The sequence below is a fragment of the Polyodon spathula genome, unplaced genomic scaffold, assembly GCF_017654505.1.
Source record: "Polyodon spathula isolate WHYD16114869_AA unplaced genomic scaffold, ASM1765450v1 scaffolds_3613, whole genome shotgun sequence".
Lineage (NCBI taxonomy): Eukaryota > Metazoa > Chordata > Actinopteri > Acipenseriformes > Polyodontidae > Polyodon > Polyodon spathula.
In genome coordinates this window covers 1-9270 of record NW_024475073.1, presented here as the reverse complement: position 1 = coordinate 9270, position 9270 = coordinate 1, and the positions used below count along the sequence as shown (strand labels likewise).

General features: G+C 34.6%; 1 long non-coding RNA gene across 1 annotated transcript; it reads right to left on the bottom strand.

The window, feature by feature from the left end:
• Positions 1–1155: 1155 nt before the first annotated feature.
• Positions 1156–6205, bottom strand: LOC121312126. The gene is made up of 2 exons (XR_005949698.1): positions 6104–6205; positions 1156–1196 (listed from the first exon to the last, which is right to left on the bottom strand). It is a non-coding gene; the product is annotated as an uncharacterized LOC121312126 (long non-coding RNA).
• Between the last annotated feature and the right edge of the window lie 3065 nt (positions 6206–9270).

The following is a 9270-nucleotide window of genomic DNA, read 5'->3' as shown; positions in this document are numbered from 1 at the left end:
ACAAGTTTATCTATAGAATGCAGACAGTGGTTAAAAAAAAAAAAAAAAGACCACACAGTGATGTGAAAATAAAAGTTAATTTTTCCTCCTTGTCAGGACTTATGAAGTCTTATTGTCCAGTCCCTGTTGTATTTGTTAGATCAGCTATGGGAATAACAGACAGACTCCAAAGGAGAAAGAAGTTATATCAGTTTACCATAGTAAAAGCATAGCAAAGTGTAATAAAGCATAGAGAACACATAAGTAAGCATCGTAAAGCCCAGAGAAGTATGGTCAAATATATTATTTTTAGAAAATGGCACACCATGGTGACCTATGGTAAATATGTAATATAACCATCGAAAAACAAAAACAACAGTGCGTAGAGCTGGAGAAGCCCATCCCTGCTGGAGAGGTATTTGACTTAGCACCTGTGAAATTGCTGTCAATTGTTCTGTTAAGGGCCATGAGATGAAAATGGTGGCTCTCTGGAATATAGAATCAGTGATTTCTTTTGCTGTCTTATGAAAACTTGTTGAGAATTGACTATTTTTGCCTGCCAGCTGAATAAGCACCACCAAAACTGGTTTAAACGCCTTCTTCTGTTGTGGACATTTCACATCTTTTTGGTGGACACACCTTTTTGTAGTACTAGTGTTTCCAGTCTTAGAAATAAAATGAAATATGCTATAGTGCCTTGTATTTTATTTAAACCATGCAGGTGAGACACATAAATGATGGGTAAAAAAACAAAACGTAGTCATCAGTCTGTTACATGTTTAGTGTTCATATAAAGATAATACATTTATTAAATGCCTGCCACTTTGTTGTATTCAGTCAAATTTAGCTGTCAAATTGCCATGCCATTGTGGGAACTTTTTATATTTGAAGCTAGGCCAGCAGTGGTCTGCTAACATTTTCACCAAAAGCTTAACACAGGCAAAGCAAGTAGCCCTTCCATTTCCATGCGTGTAAGCTTGAACTTTTATCAAACGTCAGCACTGACTGTCCAAAATGTCAAACTCTGTACATTATTTCCCCTGTCTTCCTCACATGCTTATCTATAGAATGCAGACAGTGGTAAAAAAAAAAAAAAAAAGACCACACAGTGATGTGATAAAGGCCATCTTTCACAGCAGACTTCCTACTTCTTGTCTGTTGATCTTTTTTTTTTTGAATGAACTGTGCAGTAAAACAATTACAGTGCCACTGGTTACCTGGTAATAAAAAAAGGTGAAACATTAGTAAGTAAAATGTTTGTATTTGTGAATACAAAATAATCTGACTTGTACGTGCTTTCTCATTGCTATGTGATAAACATGATTATTTTTTTTATACTTCCAGCCTTTGAAATATAATTAAAATAAACTGAAATTTAAATATTTATTTATGATAGTTTAACAAAACGCCAGTAACATCTAACCAGGGTCCCCCTATTTGCAGACTGCATACAATGCTCTGCATAAGAGATCAGGGTAGCAATAACTGTCTGGAACTTATATCTCTGTAAATGCAGTTATTTACTACTCTGGTAGACCATTTGAAAGGATGAACATTTCACATTATCACTAAAGTTTAGTTATCAGTCATGTCTTTCCAATACACGAAAATAATTAATACCTGTCTTACGAGACATGGCACATGATGTAATACGACGAGCTTTTTAAGGACTGTTTTTACAAATTAAAAATAAATTAATAAGGAATGTATTATATTTGGGTATGAAGGTTGGACACTCTTTATACATACGGTCTGGTCCCGAGGGCTCTATCTATCATTGATTTTTCTTTCGTGTCTTGACTTTTTGTAGGTTTTTGTGACTTCATAGACTTACCCGCAATGTATTAAAGTAATTTTCACTCCCATAACTTAGTTTCATCCCTGCTGCGGTAGTTTAGTTACAACTGTTCGTTTCAAACTACTTTCGTATGCAAATGTACGAATCTCATTATAATATCGAGGTTTCGCGCTTACCCTTGATGTATTATCATTTTTTCCTGATTTATGACTTTGGTTTGTGCCTGTTATTTTACACATGCCTCTCGCTGGTGTAGAATCAACTAGATGTTCACATGTGAAACTTCCTTAAACATTGCCAGGCTTCGAGTTACTTTAAAATGAAGCACTTTCAAATATAAAATAAACCAAAGACAATTATCTCTTAATAGTCTGTATTAACTAACAATGGCAATACATGCATGTTGTTTTGGTTTCTTTTATACATTAAGGTGCTTTATTAATGAAGGGAAGCATGGAAACAAATCATCGTAGAGTTCTTTAATTAAACACAAACGAAAATATTTTTTTATCAGTAATTAATTTTGTAGTGCACAGGCAACTGAAATACGCCGAAAAGTATTTAAGAACATAATAACATCAGAAAGTTTACAAACGAGTAGAGGCCATTCGGACCATCTTGCTCGTTTGGATTTTAGTAGCTTATTGATCCAAGAATCTCATCAAGCAGTTTCTTGAAGGATCCCAGGGTGTCAGCTTCAACAACATTACTGGGGAGTTGATTCCAGACCCTCATGATTCTCTGTGTAAAAAGGTGCCTCCTATTTTCTGTTCTGAATGCCCCTTTGTCTAATCTCCATTTGTGACACCTGGTCCTTTTTTTTTGTTTCTTTTTTCAGGTCGAAAAAATACCTTGGGTCGAGAATGTCAATACCTTTTAGAATTTTGAATGTTTGAATTAGATTGCCGCATAGTTTCTTCTTTGTTCAAGACTGAATAAAAAAAAAAAAAAAAAAATTTTTTTTTTCAATCTTTTAGCCGTCTGCATATGAATGCCTTTCTAAACCTGGAATAATTTCTTTGCACTCTTTTAGAGCAGCAATATCCTTTTTGTAGCGATTTGACCAGAACTGAACACAATATTCAAATGAGGTCTTACTAATGAATTGTAAAGTTTTAACATTACTTCCCTGATTTAAATTCAACACTTTTGACTATATATCCCAGCAATTTGTTGGCCTTTTATAGCTTCCCCACATTGTCTAGATTAAGTCAGTTTACTTGCGTCTATATACACTGTACTTTTTTTTGTTTACATAACTAAAATGTACATAGACTCAAACAAAGTTTTCTGCAATGTTATTAAATGAATATGCTTGTGGGATATTAATTTGTTAAGTGTGTTCATAGAATTCGTTCATAGAATTCCATTTGAGATGCATTATATGTTTTTTTTTTTTTGTATTTTTTTATATAAACATTTTCCTGCTAACGTTTTTGTACTTGATAACATTAATTTAAAAATCCAATTGATGTCTATGATTAATTAATGCTGGGACAAATATTCAAACTAATATTTTTTTACATGCATTCGGATACAAAGATCAGATATTCGTATTCGCTACAAATGACAAAAATACCTTGTACTTATTTATTGTCTCAACAGAATTTGCAAATGAAAAAGTGCTCTGTGCGGTATGTGAGATTAATGTATATACAACAAAAAAGGCAAGCACGTCATTCTGAAATACCTCGCTTAATGTACATAGGGATAATATGAATGGTTTGGCAGTCATTCCCAAGGTTAGTGGAGTCGACCACAGAAAGGAGATGGAGTCACAAATGCCAGAATTTGTCACCTCATGCGGTAGGCTATGTGTCAGTGTGGATCCGTTGTGGATTGGAGGATGTGTGATTGCACTTGATACCGAAGGGGGCGTGACTGAAGGTAGCTCAGGGGATGTGGTGAAGCAATCTGTTCTTTTGTTATGGTTACGAAAGGACCAGTGAAGGAGTACTGTGTTATAAAGAAAACGTGAGTTTTTGTGTGTTGTTTTGCTTCTCTATTAAACTGTTACATTTGTCGTTTATATAAGGCTAATATCCTGGAGCTGTAGCTAAACAGCCAGCAATTAAACCTGGACTACACTTCACCATTGTGCATGGCTAAACCAGTAAATCACCACTCTCACTAAGAGCACTCTGGACTTGTGACCATGTTGTGTTTTTGTGTATTGTTTAGTGTCGATTATTATATCGGGACTGAACCCTGTGTAGAGCCAGGTATTTTATTTTGGTGCAAAACAAGCAACCCAGCCAAATAAAGAGCTGTTTAGAACGTGACCTGCGTCTTTCAAATCATTACTTGAGCACTGCATCACCTCTAAACCTGCACACTGCAAACCACTTTTCCACAGGGAACTACACAACTTATTCTTTACTCATGGGATATTTTTCTATTTTAACATGTTACAAAAATGTAATGTCTTGCTCTAAAATAAAAGCACACACACAGGGGCCAGGGGCACTCCTTCTGTAACTGCTGTTATTATGCCTCTCTGCTTGCATTCTGAGCAATATAACATCTTTTATTACTTTTTGAAAAACGAACGAATATCCAAACAAATATTCGAACATGAAAATCCTGTGTTTGTCCCAGCGACTTTATGTAATCCGTTAATCCGTTTTGTAACTAATTTGAAGATATTAATATGTTTCAATATTAACAAAATCAAATTGAGTTATTAATCAAATTGATACATCTTTGCTACTTATATGATTTAAAATTTTGTCTGGTTATCTGGAATAAAATATTCGATTGTGTCACACTTTCATTGATTAAAGGACAATTTAGTGTCTTCATGGAAATTTGTTTCCTTTTCTTTTGGCTGGTGCCATAGTTGCACAGCTGGAGTCTGCAGAAAGAATACAGATCGATCTATTACATTTGCCTACTACATATTTCAGTTCAATATACCACCCATTTATCGGCCAAGAAGGAAAAGTTCAAATCTTGACTCTTGGTTATCATGTATTTATAATGAGATGCCAAGTTCGGATCTTCCTGTATATGAGCCTGTAATTATGGTTTCTTTCATAAACATGTGGTGATTATTACGTGATGTAATGATTGTTCAAGAAAAAAAGCGTTAGTACAAAAAATTCTATGAGTACAGCTTTTTTTTTTGGGGTCTCTTTAACCAGATTCACAGTAGGTAATATTTATGAAAATGTAAGTAATATTAGTACATAGAGCCTCATATCTTTTTTAAGAGACAATTTTTCTTCTTGTGTTTGAAACATACACAAATTCCGAAAAACCCCACACAGCAAATGATTGTGCATATTCAAATGTAAAACACTTTGGAATAAATGACTTTCAGTAATTATGAAGTACGATATATTTGCTTTGTCAGGGTTATTGGGAAGATAAAATTTGTGCATCTGTTACGGCTCCCCTGAAACCATCCAGGCGTTTCCAGGCTCTAATTTGGGAACATCCATGCTAGAAAATCCATGATGAAATATTGGTATACAAAAACCCCAACATTTCTAAATCCAACAACGCTATTTTCCACGGCAGATTTCTATTTGTATATTTGATAAAACAGCACTGCTGTTGCCATCTATACCTCTATTAGAAACTCATACAGAGTGCAAATAATTTGAAAATGAATGAATGTAAACGCATTTGATATGTCAGCTACATTAATTAACATCTCTTGTTGATAAATTGCCAACAATTAAATATATATATATACTTTCAATGTATCTATATCTTATAATATAGATATATCTATATAGTATTATCATACTAGATTCTTTGGTTTTTATATATACTGTAGCAGACAGGCAGTCTGAGAACGTCCAGATAAGACTTTTGACTTTGGGTTGGGCTTGGGGAGGGATTGGTAAAAATGTATTGTAAATAACATGACTACGTTCTGTGTTGTTATGTGCTGTGTGTTACTGAATGCCTGCAAAACCTGTGAGTGCTTGGGGTGCGCGGCGATTGGTCCCCATGTTCCCGGCAGTATGTATTTGCATACTGCGTCCTGAGTGGTTGGAGCATGAATGGACTGATTTGCATGCGAGTGTGTCAATATGACCAATGAGGTGTAAGTGTGGTGTATAAATGTGAGTGTGTAAGGGGTGTGAGGGGGTTAGTTGTTGAGTGAGAGAGTGACATCCATTGTTTAGGAGAACTTCTAAAAGAGCGGGCTGAACTTCTATAAAGAGTAGTTCTCACTGCTGTTTGAACGGACTACTGGCTCCTGTCTCATTTCTCCAAATCTGGGAACCTGCAACACGCCTCCACCACAATTCTGGATATCCTTTTATTTGCATGTGTTGTGCAATAAATTAAAAATAATAATTAAAGATTTACCTGAGCAACACACTTTGCTCTTTCAAGGTGCTTAGCAGCACATTATTCAGCTTTGCTTTCCTTTGTGGCAACACAGGCCTCAACAGGTCTATCTGTAACGACAACCTGCAAAAAAAGTATAACAATAATTATTGTATACATGTTTATGTTTTAGATGTATATTGTAAAAAAAAAAAAAATCAGGTAAAATCAGCTGGCCATGTTAAAAGCATACTGTGTAGTTCACCAGCTTTTTCATATTAATGTTGGGCCCAGCTGTTTCCACTTCAACCAACACACAAGACAAAATTATAAGCATCAAGCTGAATGGCCAAATGCCAAACAGATAAGCCAAGCACACACATTTCTTGTGAATGATACCAAGTTACAAGAGATAAGAATTACTCTACTAAATATGGATAATTATAATGTACAAGAATTGAGTGACATTTTTTTTTTTACAATCTGTATATATATATATATATATATATATATATATAGATAAAATAATATATTATATATAGTAGGCTTACTTACTGTTGAACCTAAACTGTTTTTGTTTATTGGCATTTACGAGTATGATAGTGGATATAAATACTGTCTGTCTACTGTAAGATTATTTTGGTTTCCTATGGGACATTTTTGGGTGATAATAAGGAAGCATGTTTGCAGTGTCCCATGTGGTTTTAGTAATATACTACTTGAAATTTGCCAATAACTTTGTTATCCATGGGCCTATGGAAATTGAACCAAGCTCAAACTAAAATCAGGCACATTGTCTTCACACAAACACCTTTGTGATCCTTAGCCATCTATGATTATTATAGTTTTTAAATAGTACAGACAAATCTTACCTTAAACACTGGTTTAATATATCATTTCATTAGATGAAGTCTGTAAAGTGTTATTAGTATTTTAGTTTGTTATTAGTATTTTAGTATGTTATTAGTATTTTGGTTTGTTATTAGTATTTTCTGTGTTTACACAACAGGTAATCCAATGACAATTTTCTGGTATGTTTTTTTATAAACCGTCTATGCTATGTCATAAACTAGTCTATGCTATGGCATTGTGTAGTAAAACAACACTAATGAATTAGAGTTTTGGACTAATAAAATCACATGAAGTTACAAGGTATTGTAAAGTTTTATTATTTTACTGTACAATACTGTAAGACACGATATAATATTATATACTATATATAATATATATTATATTATCTCTATATATATATATAAAAAGTATGTACGATGTGAGTAAAATGTTCCATTGTCTATATAGTTTGAAGTGTCAATATTGAAGGAAAAAAAACCTTTTGTATGCCACCTTGATTATTCTCTAAATAAACTGACAAAGTTGAAAACAAAGATCAAACCTCAACTCATTTGTTCTATGCTAAAGAGAATCCTGTGTGCATGTATTTGATATTTTACACTGTACTTAAAAAAGGGTCTAGGCAATCATCAAACAGAAACCCAATAACCCTGTTCCACAAACATGAAAGTGAACATTTAGTGATGCTTTAGTTGGCTATGCTACTTATACCTTGTGGGTAGTTGCCCTGCATGTTTGAAGTGCTTTTTAACATTTCAGATTTGATGATATCTCTCAATTTGCATCAGTTGTGTAAAAGATTATTCAAATATTTAAAGGATCTGTCATTTTTAGTCCTTTTCTGCTCCTTTTACTAAAATGGCCCTGCTCTTTTGTTGATTTGTGCTTGTACGCTTGCATTACAAAAACATAAAACTGAGCTTACTTGAACTTTCTGGTAAGGTCATTCAACAGTACTAACCAACAAAAGCTTTTAAAAGCATTCTGTTCTCTTTTCTGCCACTGCAAATACTCTTCATGTTCATGGTGCAACTCCTTCTTGGTTTAAAGCTCTATTTATAAAATACAATATCAAACAGAGACACATTTTTCCAGGAGTTCAAATACTGCACCCAGTCAGTATAAACAAAACATAAGTCCACAAACAGGGACTAGAACAATATAAATGCATTAAAGATGAGGAAAGAAGATTATCTAGCCAGTTTATTATTATTTCATGGTATATTCCCTGTATCATTAGTAGGCAACTGTCTATTTGACCATATTTTTCTACCATATGCTCAACCTCAGTTGCCTTCAAATTTGCAGTCAGTCTCTGCACCCAACATGTAACAGAATATTGCCACAAAGAAGGTCAGGACACTTAATTGCCATGAGCTGATTATTTCTAACTTTCTAACATATTTTTGCTCATTCGCACAACTCCACATCCAAAGCACAGAATCCTATATTCTGATATTAAATACACTAAACAGAAAAAAATACAGTGGAACGTCACATATCAGACCGTCACATAACCGCCTTGATTAATTAATCGCCTCGCTACATAAATAAATAAATAAATATTAAAAGCATGCTAAGAGAGTAATGGCATTTGCAGCAAATGCAGCTTCCATGATGGAAACAGAAATAAAGCGTTATAGCAATCAGCCTTTTGGTGAGTTCCCCTTTAAGAGAGACGCGTGTGTGGTATGCAGTCAGTGGTGTAGCAGGACGTTAATAAACCAGTGATGAAAGCTTGTTTTTGGCAATGTGTTTATTGATGGATGTGTGTTTATGATTGTTTTCGAATTTCACATGATTTAAGGATAATTTCAGCCTTACGCTTGTGTCCCTAGGTTCCTCTGCTGGGTAGGCTTTCAAACAGCAAGGACTTAACCATGCGCACCTTTTAAGAGCTTTCAAAGAACAAAGTTGTGAAAGGCACAGATAAGAGATGGAATTAAAACATGTTCAAGCCGTGAAATAGCCTTGAAGCACGGTTACTGATTTTAAGTGAGCATGGAATCTGCTGGTACATGTGACAACAAATATCCAAGCTTATTCCTTTACAAATCTGGCCCGGATGGTTAGTTTTCTGGTGGCAAGAAGGAAGCATTACTCAAGAAAGCCCACTTGAATCATTTTTGAAGTATGCAAAAAAACACTCAAGAGATTCTGTAGCCATGTGGCAAAAAGTTTTTGGTTTGACGAAACTAAAATGGAGGCTTTTTGGCCTAAATTCAAAACCCAACACAGCACATCACCCAGGAAACACCATCCTACTGTGAAGCATGGTGGTGGCAGCATCATGTTATGGGGATGTTTTCAATCGGCAGGGACTGGGAAACTGGTCAGAATAGAAGGGAAAATGA